Source organism: Microtus oregoni, unplaced genomic scaffold (genome assembly GCF_018167655.1).
Source record: "Microtus oregoni isolate MIOR12 unplaced genomic scaffold, Mior012 000018F_ref0000195, whole genome shotgun sequence".
Taxonomy (NCBI): Eukaryota; Metazoa; Chordata; class Mammalia; order Rodentia; family Cricetidae; genus Microtus; species Microtus oregoni.
This window is the reverse complement of record NW_024543077.1, coordinates 14,543,008-14,567,605: the sequence shown is the minus strand read 5'-3', so window position 1 is coordinate 14,567,605 and position 24,598 is coordinate 14,543,008. Positions and strand designations below refer to the sequence as shown.

Here is a 24,598-nt window from a genome sequence, read left to right as displayed (position 1 = left end):
GATGAGGAGGTGTGGCCTTGTTGGAGAAAGTATGCACTTGGCATCTCAAAAAGCCCAGATAGGGCCCAGTGTCTCTCATGTCTGTTTCTCTTTCTGCCTGTGGCCCAGGATGCAGCGCTCAGATACTGCTCCAGGCTCATGCTCCCCGCCCCATGATGACAATGGACTAAGTCCCCTGTTAAATGCTTTCCTTCGTAAGAGTTGTCTTGGTCACAGTGTCTCTTCACAGCAACAGAACAGTGACTAAGACAGACCCCTGAGTTTCTTTATATAGTGGAAATATTTTCATTTAGGAAGTTTCAGATAAATCCTTTTAGTCAGAGGATGTATTTTCTGTGTCACATAAACACAGGACTAGATGTTCTTTTCTAAAAACTGATATTCTTCAGAGTTACTAAATTAATGTAGTAAAACAAAAAACCTCTTAAACCTTCTTAAAGCTACCAGCTCTCAAGCTGGAGAGATGGCTCAGCAGTCAAGGGTATTGGCTGCTCTTCCAGAGAACCCAGGTTAAGTTCCAGCAAGCTAACTAACAACTGTCTATAACTCCAGTCCCAGATCTGACACCTTCTACTGGACATTCACATGGTACACAGACAGACACACAGAAAAAACACCCAGACATATATAAAATCCTAAACACAGGTAAAACCCTACTGGGTTTGTTAATAGTGCAGTGTGTACTGCACTATTGTACAGAGACAAATTGTGGAGTTGATAAAACCTGCTCACGCTTCATGGTTAGCTGTAGACTTTTCCTCCTTTTACCCACATTTCCTCTATTTTAGTTTTGTCTTCTTTTTCTTAAAGTTTTATTTTATTTTTAGCTGGTTATGATGGTACACAGCTTTAATCTCAGCACTGAGGAGGGAGAAGCAGGTGGATCTCTGAGTTTAAAGCCAACCTGGTCCACACAGTTATTGTTAGGCCAGCCAGGCAAACATTACAGAACCCTGTCTAAAAATAAGAAAAAATAAAAACAAACTGACCCAAGAACCAACCAAAAAGATTTATTTTATCTTTAATAATGGATTTCTGGGATACAGATGTGTGTGAGCACAAGAGCCAGCAAACCCTCCTGAGGCTGGAGTTCAGGTAGCTACGACATGGATGCTGGAAACCAAACTCTGGTCCTTCACCATAGCGTGTGCTCTCAATGGCTGCGACATCTCTGGGCACCCTCCCGTACCCTTTAAAGGTCCACATAAATTTTAATTCTTTATAAAACTTTACCTTTTTGGACCAAAGTAATCTTTCTTTTCTTTTTCTAACTTAACTGCATCATCATTTGGAGACTTGATAATGACAGGTCAATGATACTTCAGTGCTTATACATTATGAGTTCAAATATAGTTTCTCAGAGTAGAAACTACTGATTTTCTTTCCCATTGATTTTTACTATCATTGGTCAGGATATTAATACTTATAACCTTAGCACCTGGGAGGCAGAGGCAGGACTGGGTTACAGGAAACCCTGTCTCAAAACATTAACCCCTTCACCAAAAATGCCCCAACATTCTGTGATGCAGCTAGTACCGAGGAACAGAGAAGTGAATGACGCTTTACCTGCGGGGTTCTGGAGCTGCTTCATCAGTTCGTCAAGCTTAACCTGGGCATCGGGCAAGTCCATCTTATTAACTGCCAAGAGTGCAGGTTTTGTCTGCAGTTCCTCTTTGTATGACTCCAACTCCTTTAAATAAAAAGAGAAACCAAGTAATTTTATATCAGTATGTATATAAATGAATACTACAGCGATATTTCTTTAATGACCTGGATAATCTGGGGCTTATTCGCATCACCACAGGGCAATAAATCCCAGCAGCTATAAAACCAACAAAGGAAATTCAGAAAATGCTTTTTACTAAACCATGTGAATAAGATGTTAGCTCACACGACTTCTCAGAAGCAGCTGATTTTGTGTCTAGAGCCAAATGAAAGTAACTAGACTCAACAGAGAAAAGACTCATAGGCCAAAAATAACAATTCAGTATTGTTGCATTCTCAGAAAAGGCATATGTACTTAGTAAATATCAAAAGCTGTGGGGGTCGCTAAAGAATTAAACCAAAACAGATTGGGTTGTTTTGCTTCTGACTGTGAGTGGTTAACATGTCACTCACTCACAGATGCCTAGTAAGTACCCAGTCTAAAGCAGGAGCAAAGATCTGGTTATCGGTTACAGATTTGGCAGTCAAGGCTACATTCATTGTAGGCAATGGGAAATAATGGCAGTGGGTAAGATCACAAATAACTCTCAGTAACCTTGCTTAAATGGTAAGACAAGTGCTGGGATTTCAGCTTAATGGTGGAATGCTTGTGCAATGTTCATGGCTTGACCATCAGTACCTCCACAAAAGGAGAAAAGAGTGAGCAGAGTATTTTAAGTGGGGAATGCTTCAAGAAGACAGACGCCAGGGCAGAAACAAGGTCAGCTGAGAAGGGACATGGGGCATGAGAGGGCAGTACCCACATAATAATGAGAAACGGGGAATACTAAAGAACTGGAAATAGCAACTTTGATTCTTTAACTGGATAAAATCTTTAAAAAGGTGATTATTCTGATTACTGTGTGACTCACATAAAAGGAGAACTAGCTCCAGAACACAGAAAAAAACCCACAAACACCTTACTTCTGTAAAAGGTATTATTGTTTCAAAGGGACTTCTGTATGGAGTTACAGAAGAGAGCTGAAATCCCAAAATATCAACCTAAAAAAAGAGAAGAGAGAACCCAGTACATAAAACGGTTGCTCAGTTCTATGTTTAGCAATGTCTTCTCTCTGAATCATTTCTCAACGTACGTTTTACTGGCAACTTAGTCATGAAGTGCAAAAACAGAAATTGAGTTGTTATGATAGCTATAAGCATTACTATAAAATGAGTCATTGGTGAAAAACTAGTACAGATAATTGATATTATTATAAACAATCTCATCCATAACTTAAGCATCACCAATTAAGAATATAAGAGATACTATAGAAGAGCATGCCAAAATCTCCAGGAATCAAGTCTTGCTAAGTATGGCCAAACGTACACACACTACAGTAGCAACAGCATTTCCACCCCCACGCTATAAACAGTGATCTACTGACTTGTCCCCGTTGACACAGACTTACTGGAGTGATATTTATTAGTACAGTCATGTACCTAATATACCAGAGCTACATTCTGAAAACATGCCCAATGATCTTATCACGATCACACGTCTAAGATGGCTCTGATGCCACCAGGTTGTAAAAGCGTTTGACGCCTCTACAGGATGAACAACAGACCAGCAATGATGAAAGTGGGGTTTGTGTCACATTATCTTTAATTTTACTATAAAGTGTTTCCAGGGAAACCAAGCTAAGTCATGTGAACATCACTGAAATGTATGACTTACAACAAAGAGCAGTTGTCTGGTTCGCTCTAAATGCTTGAGGAACTTGTGGCCCATTCCTTTGTTCATATGTGCTCCTTCTATCAGACCTGGGAGGTCAGCTGCTGAAATCTAAAATAAAAGTAATGATTTGTTGAAAAAGAAAAATAGATGAGAACCAAGTTCGATTATTTCCAAATTTTCATATTTCATAGTTTCTAGTTAAGCACTCTACAGTACCTTTGAAATAAACATGTTAAAAGCTTTTATCAGACATCTGAATCCCATTTTTACTCATGAGTCTACCAATCTATAGATATTGGGGGATTAGCTTAATATTTATTACTATAATAGTTATTAATAAGGTAAGTTTGTAATTTTCACAAATAACTCAGTTAAATAATTAATTAACGTGTGCATATGTTTTGAAGTATCTTTTGGTTTCTTTCATTGAGCAATATGTATTAAAGATCTTCTTTATTCATGGCTTCATAATCTACTAATTTTTAGAACTGACTACTTCATTCTCCAGATGTAACAGTTTATCCATAACCATAGAGATTTTTGATTGCTCCAAGATCTAGTAATTATGAATAAAGTGGCCAGAAACACCCATGTGTAGGCTTCTCTGTGTGTAGAAAGAAACTCTACCCCAATGCAATGTTCCCTGTGAGCTCCTTGGAGACCAATTCTTGGAGGTCATACGAGGTGAGACAATAGTGACCCTGGGACCCCGGACTCCCCATTCCCTAAAACCTCCATGTGGGAGAAAGACCATGACCCCCTCCCCAGGCCCTGGAGCTGGTCTGCTAGACAGCCATCTACCCCACCCCCAACACATCCTTCCCTGCCAGCTCCGTGGAGACCAATACTTTGTGGACATCAGAGGTGAGACAACAGTGGCCCTGGGACCCTGCACCCCCCACTCCCTAAAATCTCCACGTGGGAGAAAGGCCAGGGACCCCCTCCCCAGATGCCTTTGGCATTCCTAGCAGCCAGCAGGAGCTTGTGTGCTACACAGCCATCTATCCCGCCTCCAACGGGTCTTTCCCTGTGAGCTCCATGGAAACCAATTCTTGTAGACATAAGAGTTGATGGGAAGGCGCCAATGCAAGAACTCCTCCAACGTCCTAAAAAGCAACATGGTACCAGCAGAACCCAGCAGACACACAACAGGAAGACTTGATCATCCTAACCCAGAAGATATAGAAGAAAACGACTTTAAAAACGGTACTTAATGAAAACAATGGAGACCTTTAAAGAGGAAGTGCAAAACTCCCTTAGAGAAATGGAGGAGAGGACAAACAAAAAGCTGGAAGATATTAATAAATCCCTCAAAGAAACACAAGAAAACCAAGAAAAAGCAATCAAACAGGTGAAGGAAACAGTTTAAGATGTGAAGATTGAAATAGAGGTAATAAAGAAAATACAAACCGAGCAAACTCTTGAAATGGAAAATCTGGGTAAAGGAACAGGAACTACAGAGACAAGTATAACCAACAGAATACAAGAGTCAGAAGAAAGAATCTCAGGCCCTGAAAATTCTATTGAGGAAATAGACTCATTGGTCAAACAAATTCTTAAAACATTCAGGAAATCTGGGACATGAAAAGACCAAACCTGAGAATAATAGGAGTAGAAGAAGGAGAAGAATTCCAGCTCAAAGGCACAGAAAATATATTCAACAAAATTATATAGAAGAAAACTTTCCCACCTAAAGAAGGATAAACCTATGAAGGTACAAGAAGCTTACAGAATACCAAATAGACAGGATCAAAAAAAATCCCATCCCCATATAATAATCAAAACACAAAACATATAGAACACAAAAATATTAAGAGCTGCAAAAGAAAAAGGTCAAGTAACATATGAAGGAAAACCTATCAGAATTTCACCTGACTTCTCAATGGAAACCATGAAAGCCAGAAGGTCCTGGATAGATGTGCTGCAGACACTAAGAGACCATGGATGCAAGCCCAGACTACTGTACCCAGCAAAGCTTCCACTCACCATCGATGGAGAAAGCAAGATATTCCAGGACAAAAACAGATTTAAACAACATGTTATCCACAAACCCAGCTTTACAGAAAGTACTAGAAGAAAAGCCACATCCCAAGGAAGCTAGCTACACCCACAATTATACAGGCATCTGATAACCCCCCTGCCAGCATAACCCAAAGAAGGGAAACACATAGACACTACTACTGAAAGATAACCAGAGCTTAACATCAGTGGTCTCAATTCACCTATAAGAAGACAAAGGCTGGGGGCTGAAGAGATGGCTCAGTGGTTAAGAGCACTGGCTGCTCTTCCAGAGGTCCTGAGTTCAATTCCCAGCAACCACATGGTGGCTCACAACCATCTGTAATGAGATCTGGCGCCCTCCTCTGGCGTGCGGGCATACATGGAGGCAGAATGTTGTATACATAATAAATAAATTAATCTTTAAATAAAAGACAAAGGCAAAGAGGAATGGATACGTAAACAGGATCCAACATTCTGCTGTTTACAAGAAACACCTCAACCTCAAAGGCAGACACTACCTCAGAGTAAAGGTTTGGGAAAAGGTTTTCCAATCAAATGGATCTAAAAAAACAAGCAGGTGTGGCTATTCTAATATCTAACAAAATTGATTTCAAACTAAAATCAATCAGAAGAGATGGAAAAGGACATTTTATACTCACAACAGGAACAATTCATCAAGATGAAGTCTCAGTCCTGAATATCTATGCCCCTAATACAAGAGCACCCACATATGTAAAAGTAACATTTCTGAAACTTGAATCGCACATCAAACCCCACACACACTAATAATAGGAGATTTCAACACTCCTCTCTCGCCAATGGACAGGTCAAACAGACAGAAACTTAACAGAGAAATAAGAGAACTAACAGATGTAATGAATTAAATGGACTTAACAGACATCTATTGAACATTCCACCTAAACAAAAATGAATATACCTTTTTCTCAGCATCTCATGGAACCTTCTCTAAAACTGATCACATTCTCAGTGACAAACACCCACAAATACAAAAAAAAAAATAATTGGAGTAATCCACTGTGTCTTATCAGATAACCATGGAGTAAAGTTAGAATTCAACAACAACTACTCCCAGAAAGCCTACACACTCATGGAAACTGAACAGTCAACTACTGGAACCACTCCTGGGTCAAGAAAGAAATAAAGAAAGAAATTAACAGCTTCCTTGAATTCAATGAAAATTAAGACACAACATACCCAAACCTATGGGACACAATGAAAGCAGTGCTAAGAGGAAAGTTCATAACACTAAGTGCCCACATAAACAGAGAAAGCTCACATCAATGGCCTAACAGCATTCCTGAAAGCTCTAGAAAAAAAAGCAGCAGACTTACCCAAAAGGAGAAGACAGGAAATAATCAAGTTGAGGTCTGAAATGAACAAAATAGAAACACAGAAAACCATACAAAGAATCAATTAAACAAAGAGCTGGTTCTTTGAAAAAATCAACAAGATTGACAAACCCTTATCCAAACTAATTAAAAGGCAAAGAGAGAATATCCAAATTAACAAAATTAGAAATAAAAAGGGGGTTATAACAACAGACATGGAAGAAATTCAGAGAATCATTTGGTCCTACTACAAAAATCTATACTCCACAAAACTGGAAAATGTTAAAGAAATGGACAACGTTTTAGATAGATACCACCTACCAAAATTTAATCAAGACCAGGTGAGCAATTTAAATATACCTATAAGCTGCAAGGAGATAGCAGCTTCCATCAAAAATCTCCCAACCAAAAAAAAAAAAAAAAAAAAAGGCCCAGGGCCGGATGGTTTTGGTGCTGAATTCTACCAGAACTTTCGAGAGCTAATACCTATACTCCTCAAAGTGTTCCACATAATAGAAACAGAAGGCTTACTGCCAAACTCTTTTTAAAAAGCTACAGTTACTCTAATACCAAAAACGCACAAAGACTCATACCAAGAAAGAGAATTACAGACCAATCTCACTATGAACATGGATGCAAAAATTCTCAATAAAATTCTGGCAAACTGAATCCAAGAACACATCAAAAAAAAATCATCCATCATGAACAAGTAGGCTTCATCCTAGAGATGCAGGGCTGGTTCAATATATGAAAATCAATCAATGTAATCCATCATATAAATAAACTAAAAGAAAAAACATATGATCATTTTATTGGATGCAGAAAAAGCATTTGACAAAATACAACACCCCTTCATGATAAAGGTCTTGGAGAGATTAGGGATACAAGGATCATATATAAATACAATAAAAGCAATATACAGCAAGCCGACAGCTACCATCAAATTAAATGGAGAGAAACTCAAAGCGATTCCACTAAAATCAGGAACAAGACAAGGCTGTCCACTGTTTCCATATCTCTCCAACATAGTTCTTTCAATTTTAGCAATAGCAATAAGACAACATAAGGAGATGAAGGGGATCAAACTGGAAAGAAGTTAAACTTTTGTTATTTTCAGATGATATGATAGTGTATATAAGTGACCCCAAAAACTCTACCAGAGAACTCCGACAGCTGATAAATACCTTCAGTGAAGTGGCAGGATACAAGATAAAATAAAAAATAATAATAATAATAAAATAAAAATAAATAAAAAAAATCAGTAGCCCTCCTATACACAAAGGATAAAAAAGCTGAAAGGGAAATCAGAGAAACATCACCTTTCACAATAGCCACAAATCACATAAAATATCTCGGGGGTAACACTAACAAAGGATGTGAAAGACCTATTTGACAAGAACATTATGTCTTTGAAGAAAGAAATTGAGGAAGATATCAGAAAATGGAAAGATCTCCCATGCTCTTGGATAAGAAGGACCAACACAGTAAAATATGACAATCTTACCAAAGGCAATCTATAGATTCAATGCAATCCCCATCAAAATCCCAACACAATTCTTCACAGAACCTTGAAAGAACAATACTCAACTTCATATGAAAAAACAAGATAGACTCTTAACTCTTCTTGGAAAAAAAAAAAAAAGAAACCCAGGATAGTGAAAACAATCCTGCACAACAAAGGAACTGCTGGAGGCATCGCCATCCCTGACATCAAGCTCTATTACAGAGCTACAGCAATGAAAACAGCTTGGTATTGACATAAAAACAGAGATGTTGACCAATGGAATCGAAGTGAAGACCCGGATATTAATTCACACACCTATGAACACCTGATTTTTGATAAAGAAGCAAAAAAGATACAATGGAAAAAAGAAAGCATCTTCAATAAATGGTGCTGACATAACTGGATGTCACCCTGTAGAAGAATGAAAATAGACCCATATTTGTTGCCATGAACAAAACTCAAATCCAAATGGATTAAAGACCTCAATACAAATTCGACCACACTAAACCTGATAGAGGAGAATGTGGGAAATAACCTTCAATGCATGGGCACAGGAGACCACTTCCTAAATATAACCCCAGTAGCCCAGACAATAAGAGCATCAATAAATAAATGGGACCTCCTGAAACTGAGAAGCTTCTGTAAATCAAAAGACACAGTCAATAAGACAAAAAGGCAGCCTACTGAATGGGAAAAAATCTTCACCAATCCCACATCAGACAAAGAACTGATCTCCAAAATATATAAAGAATTCAAGAAATTAGACATTAAAATTCTAAATAACCCAAATAAAAAGCTGGGGAGGTTGTGGAGAAAGGGAACACTCATCATTGCTAGTGGGAATGCAAACTTGTACAACCACTTTGGAAATCAGTGTGGCAGTTTCTAGGAAAACTGGGAATCAACCTACCTAAGGATCCAGTGAAGGCGTAAGTCACAAACAATGCCACACCAATTCGGGGTTATGATTATTAGGGTGGTATTTATTTAAAGGGGAAAAAACTTACAGATCACTGTCCCAGGCAACAGCCCTCTTCGCAACCAGGAAAGGAGTCTAGTCGCAGGCGGAGCAGGAAGTGAAGAGAGAGAGAAGAGGGAAGTGGCCGCTTTTTTAAAGGGAGAGAAACCACGCCCCAGTGGGCTGGTACCTTAGCGGTGATAGGCTGGAGGAGTGGGAGGACCTCCCGCAACACCTCCCCCTTTTGTTTAAATAAGTGAGTTCTAAACCTACTATGAAATTACATACAATAAGTACAAATATCCTATTCTAACTAGCTTAGGTCTTGTATAATAAATAACTTGGCCAAGTCATGAGAGAAAGTAACTACATTTATATAGTCTTCAACCCCATCGAAGATCTGAGAAGGGAAATAATGTTACCTGGGTAATTAGGAAGTTCAGTAGAACAACTTCCAAAACATGCAACAAATTACAGAGACAACTAGCTACCTGGGCAATCACCCAAAGTCACATTAGCAGCGTTGAAGCAACCAACTTTGGCTAAGGCCTAACATAACTGACATACCATTTTCTAAGGCAAGCAACTTTTCAAAACTATCTTACCCTGTCTTGGCAGGATATGACAGTCCTGTTTTATCCATTGATGCATGCTCTGTATCTTTGTCAGTTGTTGAGGTATGGGCATTTCTTTGCCCAAACGCCAGTTCTGCCAAAAAGAAAGGCTCCAGGTGGAGTGTCTTTGGTGCTCAACATTCTCTCGGGAATAGAGTGGTGTTGCCAGGAGCAATTGTGTCTCACTACCACAAAACTCTGAGTTAGATTAAAGGCCATTTTCTACAGCTCTTTGAAGAAGTTGAAGATTATCTATCTATACTGAGTATAATCTCTATATATCTAAAGAACCTGATTAGTCTATTATAAATGACAAACTTAGATGACTATTAGTCTATATAATTCTCAATATCTATCTAACTTAAAGACTAAGACAATAAACGACTGTGAAACAAATGAGGACAATGACCTGCAAATATAAACAATGTACAAATAAACATTGCAGTAGGTAAATATATATCAATACACAATCATTATATAAGTATCTTAATCAGAGGTAGAAATGTACACTGCAATATGGTAAATATATACAATATATATATATATCAATACAATATATGTCAATACATAAAAAATGTTTTAAACAGAGGTAGAAACATGCATGGGTACAATAGTCAATATAATTTAACTTTGTATCAATATACAAGAATCTATACCAATGTATTTGTCTAAAAACAGTAACTCACAATTACAAATCTATTATCCCATCATCCCTCTTTTTTTTTTTTTTCAAAATGATCCCTGAGCGTATAAAATTCCTCCCCCAACCCTCAATCGTATACTAATTATAATCAACCCCTAAATGATGTCCCTAAACCCAAGGGCAAGTTTTACTGGGAAAGGGGACGTCGTCCTCTAGAATTACTTCCAGCTGTCATGGGGGCGACGTTCTTTCTGGGGGATCCTGTGAAAGTGAAATGATGGTTAAATTTCAAGATCAATGTCTTTTAAAATTGCCAATAGTCTCTGAGTATTTTGTGCAGGTCTGGCCAAAATGTTGTATAAGATGTGCACCATTTCAGCTAACCAAGTTGGAACTGTCTTGTGCAGCTGGTACCAAAAGCAGGTCTTGTAGTAGCGCTATCAGTATCATGACGTCATATCAACCAGGTGGAGTTGTTGTTATGGGGCCCCATCTTCTTCCTGGAAACTTCAAATGTCACTTCAGGAAAAACTCATTGTTCATTATGAAAAACTTAAACATTAATCATATAGACATATATAAACATATATATATATTCAATGAAAGACATGATAGATATATTCAATGAAAAGTATGATAGATATGAAGAAAAGCAAAGATGTTTTCTAAACTCATATTTCTTTCTGTCCCATATCATGGCTCTTGATGACATGAGACAGAAACTCCAGAAACTCTGGGTTTTTCTCTTACTAACAGGCTTGGAATTGGAGAGGGACTGAGCCAAAGTCCAACTTCAAAACCAGCTTTATAAAAATTTAGAAATATGGTTTAATATTACTTACACAATCCATTCAGTTGTCTTCATATTTCCTATTGGGCAGGTATTTTTCCATTTGTCAGTATCCAAACATCCAGGGCCCCTTGAATTTCTCAAAGATGGGTGTTTTCCTGTGGAGATAAGAACAGAACCCTGCCCCCATTCTATATGTTTTTCTTACCACCTGTATGAATATCATCGTTGTGGATGAGTTGTCATTTCTCCTTTCCAAGAGGTTTCTCCTCTTCAAATCGAAACTTTATTAATTTTGATGGTATCCACAATTTTTCTTCTCCTGTGGAAACAAGAGCAAAACCCCTTCCCCAACGTAGCACATCTCCTGGCTTCCACTGAGAGGTCAGCACATCTTTGAAATAAATCGGTTGATTTAGTTCAGCAGACTTTTCCATTATCCAATGTCTTTCTGCTGCTGTCGTTCCTTTCTCATTAGCGTTAAGAAAATTCAAGGTTAATAAAGCATTATGTAATCTATTTCTGGGGGTATTTTCAGTCCCTTTCTGTTTGTTCAGCATATCCTTTATAGTACGATTTGATCTTTCTATAACTGCCTGACCTGTAGGATTATTTGGTATACCTGTAATGTGTTTTATATTATAATAATCAAAAAAGCGTTTCATTTTCTTAGATACATATGCTGGACCATTATCTGTCTTTATTTGCGCAGGTATACCCATGATGGCCATAACTTCCAATAAATGTGTGATTACTGAATCAGCCTTTTCTGAGCTCAGGGCAGTAGCCCATTGAAAACCTGAATACGTGTCTATGGTGTGGTGTACATATTTTAATTTACCAAATTCCATAAAGTGGAACACATCCATCTGCCAGATTTCATTTCTCTTAGTACCCTTTGGGTTACTCCCTGCAGGCAACGGTGTTTGATTATAGAAAGAACAAGTAGGACATCTCTTTATAATGTCCTTAGCTTGTTGCCAAGTAATGGAAAATTCTTTCTTTAGGCCTTTACTATTGACATGATGCTTCTTATGAAATTCCGAGGCCTGCAACACACTTCCAATCAATAATTGATCAATCTCAGCATTGCCTTGGGCTAGAGGACCAGGCAGACCTGTATGGGACCGGATGTGTGTTATGTACATCGGACAAAGCCTGTTCCTGATTATGTCTTGTACCTGGATAAACAATGAAGTCAACTCTGTGTCATCTGGTATAAATTCAGCGGTTTCAATATGCAAGATAACTCTTTCTGCATATTGTGAATCTGTAACTATATTAAGAGGTTCTTTAAAATCCCTTAGCACCATAAGAATGGCATATAATTCTGCCTTCTGGACAGAATTATAAGGGCTTTGTTCCACCTTACTCAATTCATCTGACTTGTAACCTGCTTTCCCTGATTTATTTGCATCAGTATAGAATGTACGGGCTCCAGTTATTGGAGCATCACGTACAATTCTAGGAAGAATCCAAGAAGTTCTTTTTATGAGATTAAGTCTATCACTTTTGGGATAGTTGCTATTAATTTCTCCCAAAAAGTTAGCACAAGCTCTTTGCCACGGTTCATTGTCTTCCCATAACTTTTTTATTTCTTCAGTAGTAAAAGGCACTATAATTTCTGCTGGGTCTATACCTGCTAGTTGACGAAGTCTCAGCTTACCTTTTATAATTAATTCAGAGACCTTTTCCACATAAGTTTTTAATTTTTTACTTGGTTTATTAGGTATAAATATCCACTCTAAAATAATATCTTCCCTCTGCATTAGAATCCCTGTAGGAGAAATTCTGGAAGGCAATATGACTAGGATGCAGCTAAGATTTGGGTTCACCCTATCCACATGTGCCTCCTGTAATTTTTCCTCAATCATTGTCAGTTCCTTTTCTGCTTCAGCTGTCAGTTTTCTTGGACTATTCAAATCTTTATCACCATCTAAGGTTTTGTTTAAATGAACTATTAGATCAGGTGTTATCCCAACAGCTGGTCGTAGACTGGAAATGTCTCCTAACAATCTTTGGAAGTCATTAAGAGTCTTTAACCGGTCTCTCCTAATTTGTGCCTTTTGCGTTTTAATTTTCTCTAACCCTATTCTGTAACCTAGGTAATTATTAGAATTTCCTCTTTGAATCTTTTCAGGGGCAATTTGTAATCCCCACCTAGGCAAGACTTTCTTTACTTCTTCAAACATCCTTTCTAAAGTATCTTTATTTGAATCAGATAATAAGATGTCATCCATGTAATGATAAATGATGGACTTGGGGAATTGTTTACGAATTATTTCCAATGGCTTACTTACAAAATATTGGCACAGTGTAGGACTATTGAGCATACCCTGTGGGAGGACAGTCCACTGATATCTCCTATTAGGCTGAGAATTATTATAAGTAGGCACTGTGAAGGCAAATTTTTCTCTATCCTTTTCTTGTAACGGTATAGTGAAAAAACAATCTTTCAAATCAATAACTATAAGAGGCCATCCTTTTGGTAACAGAGAAGGCAAAGGAATTCCAGATTGTAGTGGGCCCATAGGTTGAATTACTTTGTTGACAGCTCTTAGATCTGTCACCATTCTCCATTTACCAGATTTCTTTTTTACAACAAACACAGGAGAATTCCAAGGGCTGGTTGATTCTTCAATATGGTGAGCATCTAGTTGCTCTTGCACCAGCTGTTCCAATGCCTGTAGTTTATCTTCAGCTAGAGGCCATTGTTTGGTCCATATTGGCTTCTCAGTTAGCCATTTTAAAGGTAGGGCCGTTGGTACCTCTAAAGGTTTGGTATTTGCTGTATGTTCTTGTACAGCCTGAATGGCTGGTGACCTTTTCCCATAATACCTCATCATATCCTTCCCAGAATTATGAGTTCCTGGAAATACAGGAATGTTAATCTGGGTATTCCATTGCTGTAGCAGGTCACGGCCCCATAAATTTATGGCAATATTGGCTATATATGGCCTTAGTCTTCCTATTTGCCCTTCGGGCCCTATGCATTCAACCCATCTTGTGCTTTGTTTTACACGAGATAGGGTTCCAATTCCCAGGAATTGAACATCTACCTCTTGAAGAGGCCAATTCGGATGCCAAGATTCTGGGGTAATGATACTTACATCCGCACCTGTGTCTAATAAGCCTTCAATAAAAGTGCCATTTATACAGACTCTTAGCTTTGGTCTTTGATCATTAATAGAAGTCTGCCAAAATATACATTTACTCTGTCCTATTGGGTTTTTTGACTCATCCTCCACACGTAATTCTTCATTTAGACCAGTATTACTTTTTACAGCAGAAATTGGAGCTTTTAATTTTCTTGGTGAGGCACGTTCTCCACTGTGACTGGGAATGACTGGGCCACTGTTGGCTTGGGGGCCTGCGAGAGGCCCCCCAAGGAGTTTCCCGATGATATCGGATTGCCCCGTCTGTCTGTTGTTGACCTACATTCGTTGGACCAATGCCTGCCTTTACCGCATCTCCTACATATACCTGAAGGCCGAGGTCTCCTATTTTTGTCATTCCCAGAAGAGATATTATTCCTAGAAATTCTTTGCCTGCAATTCCTTTGCAAATGTCCTAATTTACCACAATTAAAACACCTGGCAGTTTGATGTCTCCTCATTGCTTTGGAAATCGCTTCTCCTACCCAAGATTCATCATTATAGCTAAACGTCTCAACATTCATCGTATGCTGAATCCATTCATCCATAGGTGCTGATCTAGACTTTAAAGGCCCAATTATCTTTTTGCATTCTATGTTTGCATTCTCAAAAGCTAGAGATTCAAGAAGTATTCATCTAGCTTCTGGGTCTGTTACCCCTATGTCCAGAGCCTTAATTAATCTTTGCAAAAAGTCAATAAAGGGTTCTCTCTGTCCCTGCCTAATTCTGGTATATGATTCAACCCTTTTTGCTGGATCTTGTATCCTATTCCAAGCATTTAAAGCTGCTTGGTGACATAGACACAGTACTTCATCGTCATAAAGAGCTTGGACCTGTGGATCAGCATATTCTCCTGCACCAAGAATTTGATCTTGGGAAACCTCAATACCTTTTGCTCTTCCTTGCTGTTCCATATGTTTGGATTCTTCTCTGAAATAAATTCCAAACATCAAGGAAGGTCCATTATCTAAAACTGCAGACACTAACTGATGGAAATCATGGGGAGTAGCTCTAGCATTAGAAGCCCAAGTCCTTATCATTTCCTTTACATATGCATTGTGCAAGCCAAAATTAACAACAGCTTGCTTAATTTCTTTCAGATCATTCATTGCTATTGGCGTCCATCTCGCTTCTCTGACTCCCTTTGAGCCTTTAGAAGTTGATGCTTTTTCAGAATTAAGTATAGGGTATGTCGCTAGAACCCTGGGTAAGCCAGTTCTAATAGCTGGTGGAGGCCTTGTATCCTGTCCTTGTGCCTCCTTACTCTGTTCACCAGCTGCAATAATTTCCCCAATCTTTTCAAATCTTTTTATCATTGTCTCTCTTAAATCCTGAATCTCCTGACCTGTATATATTTCCAGTGATTTCACTGAGGTATCAATTTTTTGGTCCCCATTCTGCACCTGTGATTCCAAAGCTTTAATTTTTTCCTTCAAAGATAACATGTCCTCCTTAAACTTTTCTTGTATATCATGTAGATTCCCATCTTGGAGGTACATTCTGTCTGTTACCTTATCAAAACTTTGTGATAAAGTCTGAACGTCAAATTCAACAGCCTGAACCCTTTCAGGTAACTTTCTAATACCCTTGGATATGGAATCAATTTTGTCTGTCATAGTATCCACTTGTTCAGATAACCTCTGATTTTCAATAATTTTAATCCTGTCAATTAGTTGTTCATTATTAGTTCGTAAAGATTCTATCATTCTTAGGAGTGCCATATTCTTCTGTTCATTATTAGTACGTAAAGATTCAATCGTTCTTAGGAGTGCCATATTCTTCCTTAATGATAGAATATGGAAAAGAAAACTGAAGGCTAGTAACAAGCAAATTAAGGTATCCCCATAATCATATAAACCTTGTATGATGTAATTCATTGTATTAGTAAATATAAATTTACTAATCCATTGTATTAGTGAAAACAAAGCAGTAAAATTTGCGTTAGAAACAAAAACTGCAATATTACCTATTATCCAGCAGGTGGCGCTGTTGCAGAGTCGCGGTGAAAACATGGTCCTGTTTCAGTGCCTTAGTAGATGTTAAAAACTGGAAAATTCAAGTTTCTCAACAAAATAAATCTAATTAAATCAATTCCTGAGACGGAACAAGTCACCCTGAGGGGTTGCAGCTTTCAGCAACCACGTGCTCTGGTTCGTGCCACTTAAGAGCTGCACTTGCAAGGGAGATTTAAAAATGACTCAGAAAAGAGCAAACCACGCGGCCAGAGACTATACGGGCCTGTGGAGTTTAAATCCACGTGGGGAGTCCAAGGCCGCTGGCGGCTGAGGAAGGGGAGGGCTCCCGCCAAGCCGAACTAGAGCCCGCCAAGCCCGCGGCCGCCAAGCTGAACTTGCGCCCGCCAAGCCCGCAGCCGCCAAGCCGAACTTGGGGCTGCCAAGTCGAACTTGGGGCCGCCAAGCCGAACTCGCGGCTGCGAGTGGGGAAAGGAGAGGTTCTAAAACCAAACGTTGGGCGCCAAAATGAAGGCATAAGTCACAAACAATGCCACACCAATTCGGGGTTATGATTATTAGGGTGGTATTTATTTAAAGGGGAAAAAACTTACAGATCACTGTCCCAGGCAACAGCCCTCTTCGCAACCAGGAAAGGAGTCTAGTCGCAGGCGGAGCAGGAAGTGAAGAGAGAGAGAAGAGGGAAGTGGCCGCTTTTTTAAAGGGAGAGAAACCACGCCCCAGTGGGCTGGTACCTTAGCGGTGATAGGCTGGAGGAGTGGGAGGACCTCCCGCAACAATCCCGCAATTCCATTCTTGGGAATATACCCAAAAGATGCTCAATCATACTACAAGAGCCTTTGTTCAACTATGTTCATAGCAACATTATTTGTAATAACTAGAACGTAGAAACAACCCAGATGCCCCTCGACTCAAGGATGGATAAAAAAGTGTGGCACATCTACACATTAGAGTACTACTCAGCAGTAAAAAATAATGACATCTTGAATTTTGCATGGAAATGGATGAAATTAGAATGTATTAACCTGAGTGAGGTAACCCAGACCCCCCCAAAAGAAATATGGTATGTACTCACTCATAAGTGGATATTAGTCATAAACAAAGGGCAATGAGCCCATAGTTTATGATCCTAGAGAAACTAAGTAATAAGGTGAGCTCAAAGAGTCAGTGAGTAGAGAATGTGCTCACAGGCTCCTGCACTTAGTGGTGAACGACCGTCAGTAAAGAGGTTGTGGGAGGAGAGGCATAGTAGCCAGGTGTACCTACTGATGAGCAGGTCAGCAATCTCTAATGCTTAGTTTCAAATTCAGGTTCACAAACATGCAGTTAAAGTCCGCTGGACACTAGACAACAAGTTAACGAATTCATAAGAAGAGTTGTGTAGGGAAGGGGGTGTGGCTGGCAGAGGTGGAAATGAGGAGGACGAAGTAACCAGCATGTTTTATATACATGTTTGAAATTTTCCAAGACCAAAATTAAAAGAAAAAAAGGAAGAAAAATGACAAATGACCAATACATAATTTTAACAGGGTTCAACATCTTTAGCATCAGAAAAATTCAAATAAAAATAATTGTGAGATTCCATCTCACCCCAATAAGAATGGCTACCATCAAGGAAAAAGACATTTAATGCTAGTGACGTTATGGGAAAAGAGGAGCCCTATTCACTGCCGGTGGGAATATAAACTGGCTCAGCAGTACTGAGAGAATCAGAAAGGAGGAGGAGGAGGAGGAGGAGGAGGAGGATCCCTTGAGCCCCAGATCCCTTCACTAAGGCAATTCACAGTAAACAGATAACTGCAAGGAAGATCTAACTTTGACTAGACAAAGGGACGGCCCCAAGTACCAGACATGGAAACATGCTGACAAAGAGGCTTGGTTTGGGGGGATCTTTCATTCAACAGAAAGGAAACAATGCCAAGAGGACATGACCCCAGAATGTGTATGTGAGGACTCTCCTGCAAACCCATACCTTCCTCCTCTCGCTCCAGAATTAGCACCGCCTATTATGGCATGAAGATTTTTATGGTATGAAAAGATGTAAATCTGAAGAAGTTTCTAGAGTGTTTGGAGAAAACTAACCTGAATATGAACTGAAAACACACTCTGTTTGGGCTTAGCAGATGTCAGCCCAACTCAGGGAAATGCTTTCTAACCTGGTCCACCAAGACAAGCATCCACCTGTGGTCCTCCCGATAGCTACGGCTGGTGAGAAGGGGGTGGCAGGCTGTGCTGAAGGTGACAGAAAAGCCTAGTGCAAGCTTACCATGTCAGTAATTGCATCAAATACTGATGAATAGTATAAAAAAGTGGGCATTCAACAAAATGCTGGAAACTATCAAGTATGTTTTAAATATGTTAATTACTTTATTCTTTACAATACCCCTGAATTTTAACATGTCATGGTCTGGGAACAAAAACACAAGTATGGACTAGCATAAAAGACACTGATGGCAAGGTTCAATTGATTCCTGTACTTCAGCCATTGTTCCCAGGATATAACAGCCTGCACCTGGGAAACACACCCAGGAACACACACGTGTACAAGAGATGAAGGCGTGAGTAAGGTTTTCAGTGGCTTTAGTTTCTTGTTTTGTGTTGTGTTTGGTTTCTGTGCAGTACTGGAGATTGAACATGAAGCTTGTTCATCCGTGAGAGACAATTGTTCTACCCCTGAGTTCCATCCCCATTCCAAGGTATGCCATTTTGAAATAGGTCTCGCCACAGTCTGTATAAGAAATAGTCATTTCCTCATTATAACCGTAGAAATACCGCCACACTTCATCACGGTGTCTTTCCAACTGTACTCCTAGGGACAATTCTAACTAACCAATAGTTTGAAATAATGACAAGATGAAGGGTACAAATCAATACCGCTGTGTCAGGGCAAGGGTGCTCGGATCTAGCAATCACAACTATACCATCACATGCCAATGGTTTTCATGAGTCATGATTTCCTACAGTTATCACAGGTATAAAATAATCAAACTAATGCATTGCTGTTGAGGTTGAAACAGTGTTACCAATCTTACTAGTCAGGGACAAATGAAAAGAAAATGCAATTATAAGTAATAAAAATTAGTAATGTAATCATAGTACAGTATCCTTTCTGTATTATAATACACTGCTAAATGCTATATATTAATATAAGCAAAAAAATGTTATATACATGTATTTATAGATACAAATATAACGGAGAAAATGCTTTGTATATTCCCTATTATCCCATAAATTACTAATTATCCCTAAATTCTGTTTCTCTATGTCACTTCTTCCTGGGCCTCCTTGTTCCCTTGCTTCTACTGAATCTACCCTGTGCAGAATTTATTCTAATGCTTTCTATGTAGGACAAGAAAAGTAACTCAATTTGTCAGTTTAGAGAAGTCCCCCAAAGAAAGGCAGGAGACCACCTGCATCCAGAGACTTCTTGCACTTTCCTTGCTCTCCCTTACCACAGAAGCCATGGAAACCCTCTGAGGTGTCAGGTGCTCTGCAGGATTCTCAGTGAGCTGTCACGTGTCCCTGGTGAGAACTTCGGGGTCTTCAGCTTCCCCCTCAGTGACACTGCCCAGTTCTTGCTCCACTTTTTCCCACGGTATGACCTGAGCTTCATGGAGACGCTGTGTGCTTACTGGAGAAACTGTCTTCTGGTTCGGCTTTACTCTACCAGTCTCTCTAATTATATGGTGGGTTTCAAAACCTATGGCACTACCCTCTGACTGACTCTATCAAATCTGACCCTTAAACTATGTTCAAGTCTATTACATTAACAAAAAAAAAACTTCACGTGGAAAGAGAAGTATCAAATACAACAAACGGGTCCCAGCTTTTTTGGATAAGGATGTTTTAGTTAATTCTTATTAAAACCTATAAATGAGTATTCACAGGACATTGTTAATGTTTACATCACAATGCATTCCATTGACTTTTCATACTACATGCCTCCATTAGCAATAAGCACACACAGCAATCGAATTATGGTTTCTATGTTTCATTCTGCAATTGGCGGGGGTGGGGGAAGATGAGAGCTGTCTAGAGAAATGGCAGATTCTAGACCAAAGGCAGAAAAAGTATAATTATAAACCAAAATTATTGTATAGAATCAAAAACTATAGGAATTTTCAAAACAAGGAATGAGGCTATGTTTAAACTGAAAACCAGAAACAACCTAAAGAGCTTGCACCTATAGGAACAATTATAACAACAGGCAAAAGGAATATTATTACCCACATACGGTAGCTAGCAATCCCAGGGAGCATATAGGATGATCACTCCAATGAAACCAGATAGATAGTACTTTTCAGCATGAGATTAACTCATGTAATATCTAGAATGATAATTTCTGCAAACCATTACAGGCTGACATATGGTACCAGGTAACTACAGAGTAGATGGTATACACTTGCCTTAAGATGGTAGGAGCTTGACTGTTGTCTACAGCTCTCAGTTTCTCTCCCATAACACTAGATCTGGAGGTTCTCTGGGGAGTCAATGGTGGAGCTGTGACACAGGCAAACCCACTTTACAGTAACAAGTGACGATCACAAGCGAGGGTTTGGGGCTCCGTAACCAAGTTCCAGAGGGGCTGCAGTACTATCACTTCTGCTTTATTGACACTGGATCTGCTCGGTAGCACAAAACGTAATGAAACTTAAGTGCCAACACTACTGGAGCAGCTCAGTGGCTTTGCTGGGTCTGATCCCGCAGAAACTTTGAGCTCAGCGCTTGTTAAATGCCATGTGTTTTTAGCAAGGTAACAGAATCAAGCTTCCTTGCCATCTCTTTCCCATTCTCTAAACCCTTAGGGCATCAATGTCCAAAGATTAGTAGGTAAAGTCTGAAAATTATTCCATTTCCAAAGATCACAGGATATTTTTACAACGCTAAGTGCCAGCCAGCCATGTTCAGAAAAAATCAACAAATTGACCAAAATAATAATAACAATAATAATAATTAACAATAATAAGCTTGACTAAATGTTTACCGTGTTTTCTTTCACTTGAAGTCAGTTTTCATGCATGGACAAAAAACTATGGAACAGACAGCTGACATTCACATCAGGGTTTTAAGGAATTAGCTTGTTTATGATTAATTAACACTTTCATGGACATGATCACAGCGAACCAAAGGCCAGAAGGTTCGCTTGGACACTCTGATAGGTTTGTCTGAGGCTCTGTGGGAATCTCTTGCTTGGCACAGTTACCTGTGTCAAAGAAAGTTATGACGGTTTAGGAGGCAGCTACACCTCCAGGTTAAGAGGCGCACTTCCTGCCAGTAAACCTCAAGATTAACAAACCCATTCCACATGACACTCTTGTCCTCTTGCTGTTCCCTAGAACACGGATCTATCTTTTTAAGTATCTTAAACATTCCCTGATCTTGTTGTTGTTTGTTCTTTGTTAAGTCCGTTGCTCTTTCTCAAAGACAATACTCTGAACAGTACTACTGCAGCAGTTCAGGAGACTGATTCATAGAGTCCCCACAACTTCATAGCTCACATTTCTCTACAGCAGCTGGAAGGTTCAGCGTCCTAAGAACTGAACACCCAAACCTCCATTTATAGGACCCGAAGTAGGGAACAAAAGGTCTCAAGGTATCTGTCCCACTTCCTTTAGGTTGGCTAAGTTAAACAACATTAGGCACATGTCAACGTTTCTGCGATTCTCAAAACTAAATTACTGGTTAAACACCTAATACCAAACCCTTTAAAAATAACAAATAACGTGGGTGGCCGCTGAACCCCTATGGCGGTGAGGACTGGGTGTCCCCTCGCGGTCCACTGCGAAAAGATACTAGTAGCTGAGAGGAGGAATCCAAATTCAAGGCTTGGGAAGGTCCATAAATGAAGCCCAGATCCTGGGGAAGAGGGGGCGGCTCTCCGAGCGACATCCCCCCCCTCCATCCCTGGTCCACAGTTCGCCCAGAGGTGGCAGCTGCCTGGCTGGTGCTCGGAGCACGGGTGGGGGCGCGGGGCCGAGGGAGAGAGTCCGGGGACAGCCGGCAGCCCACGGGGGTGGGGTGGGGTGGGGTGAGGGTCAGCGGAGCACACTCACCGATGCGGCTGAAACTCTCTGACAAAGTTCTCCTCAACTTCTTCATCCTGCCGATCTTCTCGCTCGGCTGAGGCTCAATGAGGTCGCACATCTGGGCGGCGCGGGGCCCGGGCAACTTCGCGAAACTGGTCCAGCGCGCAGCGCAGACAACGGCGAGGGCGCGAGGGCGCGCGGCAGTGCGCGGGGAAGGCGGCGCCTCGCTCTGCTCCTCCGCCTCCTCGCGGGCCACGGGCGACACGCAGCGCTCGGCCGCCTGCGGGGCTCGGGCCTGGGCCGAAGCTGGGCGCGCGGGGGCGTCTTAGGTGGTGCCGGGGGCGGCCGCCATCCCCGCCGCCCGGGGGGGGGGGGGCCGCACGGCGCCGCCGCCCGCCTCATTCGTCCTCCTTTGTAAGGCAGAGCGGCGCGGCGGGCGCGGCCGGCGAAAGGGGATGCATGCGCAGGACCAGTTCCCAGCAGGAGGAGCGGTGCTGCCCCGAGAGCCGAGTCCTCTGGCCCCAACCTGGCGCGCGGGACCCGGCACGACCCAGCTGCTCCTCCGACGCCCCCGACGTCCCCGACGCCCCCGACGTCCCTCCGACGCCCCCGACGTCCCTCCGACGCCCCCGACGCCTTCGACGTCCCTCCAACGTCCCTCCAATGCCCCCGACGCCCCCGACGCCTCCGACGTCCCTCCGACGTCCCCGACGTCCCTCCAACGTCCCTCCGACGTCCCTCCGACGCCCCCCGACGCCTTCGACGTCCCTCCAACGTCCCTCCAATGCCCCCGACGCCTCCGCCGTCCCTCCGACGCCCCCTACGCCTCCGATGTCCCTCCGACGCCCCCTACGCCTCCGACGTCCCTCCAACGCCCCCGACGCCCCCGACGTCCCTCCAACGCCCCTGATGCCTCCGACGTCCCTCCGACGCCCCCGACGCCTCCGACGTCCCTCCGACGTCCCTCCGACGCCCCTGACGCCCCCGTCGCACTCCCTCCCTCCTTCCCGGCCCGCCGCTCCCCCCTCCAGCCCGCCTATGCTCTGGCCACCTCTGCAGGACACACATGGAGGAAGCAGTAGATGATGGACAGAGGAGGCTAATGGCTCCGCCAGGGTGGATCCAGGACTAAAGACTGAGAAAGAACCTGCAGAGCATTTGTTAGGACAGATGTATCCAAAGATAACCATTTAAAATATTTAGAAAGGAGCAGCGTCCACTGGAAAAAAAAACACATTAATTTCAAGTGTTTTCGCAGTTTCAGCCCCACATGCTACCTTACTGATGTGGTTTGTAGAGAATGTGGTTTGTGACCAGTGTGCTCCGGGTTACTCAGGATCCTGGTGTGAGAGGTACCTTGTGGCTCTCCAACCCCCAGTTTCACAAAGCAGTATCAACTATTTCAAAAGTCCAGCAGAAAGTCTGTATTTCCTTCTTCAATATCTACAAATCTTTAATGTTAGTGGATACATAGCAATTGTACAGACCCTGTAGATATGATGTGATAATTCAATGTATGTATATAATATGTAGTGGTGGACACTTAAAATCTATAGCTTTAAGTGTGGTCTTGGCATCTCGGTGCATTGCTGATATTGCATAAGGTCATGGAGAAAAGCAGGATGCCCACGGAGAGAACAGTGTTTCACCTCCTGGAGTGCACCTGTGATCACACCAAAGACTATGGGGGGTGGGGGGGTCAGTAGTTACAGTCATCATGTGTCTGAGTATTCAGTTGTCCAGACAATGGTGAAGGCATTGGGAGGTTTGATTTAGGAGCCATCTCTGACAACCAAAAACCAGTCTGTGTTTTCCCACACATAAGCCTTGGTGTCTCTGCCCCTGGTGCATCCTGTCAACAGCTGGGTGACATCCCTAGTGGCCAGAAGGAGGTCAGAATTGGCTCTGGACATGATTGCACATCATCTTTGTTTATGCTCGTATTGGATCTATTCCCACCTCACAAGAGGCAAGGAAGATTTGTGATTGTCTGGACAGAGTCACCCTTTTTCCATTGCAAAATCTTAAGGGACAGAGTCTGATTTATTAGCCACCCAGGGAGGCCCTGGCTAGTGAGGTATTATCTCAAACCCTCTTATTTATTAGATACTGCTTTCCATCCTGGATACAGATGTGCAGAGGGTTACTATGGAAACCCAACAGTGCCAGAGGAAACCGGTGTACCATGCAACTGCAGCAGCAATGC

At 41.3% G+C, this 24,598-nt stretch overlaps 1 long non-coding RNA gene across 1 annotated transcript; it reads right to left on the bottom strand.

Annotated features, from left to right (window-relative positions):
- Positions 1 to 1,584: 1,584 nt before the first annotated feature.
- LOC121458994 lies at positions 1,585 to 22,938 on the bottom strand. The gene is made up of 3 exons (XR_005975895.1): positions 22,420 to 22,938; positions 3,380 to 3,487; positions 1,585 to 1,690 (listed from the first exon to the last, which is right to left on the bottom strand). It is a non-coding gene; the product is annotated as an uncharacterized LOC121458994 (long non-coding RNA).
- Between the last annotated feature and the right edge of the window lie 1,660 nt (positions 22,939 to 24,598).